The following is an 888-nucleotide window of genomic DNA, read 5'->3' as shown; positions in this document are numbered from 1 at the left end:
GCATTCAGTCTCTTTCACCCTGCAAGTTTTTCCTTATGGGGAACTGAGTTTAACTTTTTTATAGGGCGTGGCTCCAAACCTTCGAAGTTCAGGGATTTCCAGCTAACAGGGACTGGCCAACAGCAGCAAAGTATGTATTAGGTGCGCTTTTCATGGTCCTATGTTCCGTAGATCACTATGTTCTATCTTTTTTCTCTCTTTTTTATTTACTTATTTGTATTACTCTTTCAAGTAAACAATCTGACACATGTGAAGCGGCATTGCAGAGGAATGTAACCTCAAGTAATCCTTGTTTTCCTCCAGTACAATGGCAGTGGTGGGAACAAGGCGGTTTTGACTCTTCGAAAGAAGATGGCCATCAAGAACAGTTTTCAAATGAATCATATGTGGAATGGATGTCTCAGGCCCCCGTGTTTGTCCTCGTTGTGGCTCCTTCTCACCGCACCGGGTCGTCCTACTTGGGTGAGAAAGAAAGCCAGGAATAGCACGAGGGAGACAGGAAGGGAAGAAGTAATATAACAGTATACCAACACAACCAACAATGGTTGAGTATATCTGAACGACAGCTGTCAGAGAAATGTAATGTAAGATAAATTACAGTGACTAAATCTGCGCATTCCACATTTCCTGTATTGCATCAAGCCTGATTGTGATTTCTTTCGTCCAGATATACTAATATTTGATATTTGCCCTTAAACTGCTTTAGAAACGAGTTACGAGTTAGATACAGTGAGAATGGATAGCATCAGACAAAAAATGACTACAAAATAATGTAATAAGTAAAGCTATTAATGAAATCCATTGTTGAAACTGGTTAAGTAAAAAAGAAAAAAAGAAAAAAGCTAGCCAAAGGACATTTTAGAAATGCAAATAGTAAATAGAATACTT

At 38.7% G+C, this 888-nt stretch overlaps 1 long non-coding RNA gene across 2 annotated transcripts in view; it reads left to right on the top strand.

Moving 5' to 3' along the window:
• LOC119590348 overlaps positions 1 to 888 on the top strand; it is a 6,217-nt gene that overhangs the window by 4,202 nt on the left and 1,127 nt on the right. For both annotated transcript variants that reach the window (XR_005230255.1, XR_005230254.1), the window contains exons 2-3: positions 65 to 130; positions 304 to 462. This is a non-coding gene — a long non-coding RNA (uncharacterized LOC119590348). The remainder of the gene's footprint in view (positions 1 to 64; positions 131 to 303; positions 463 to 888) is intronic.

The sequence above is a fragment of the Penaeus monodon genome, chromosome 27 (genome assembly GCF_015228065.2).
Source record: "Penaeus monodon isolate SGIC_2016 chromosome 27, NSTDA_Pmon_1, whole genome shotgun sequence".
NCBI classification, from domain to species: Eukaryota; Metazoa; Arthropoda; class Malacostraca; order Decapoda; family Penaeidae; genus Penaeus; species Penaeus monodon.
Note: the sequence above shows the minus strand (reverse complement) of the source record. Positions and strands in the feature narration are given on the sequence as shown.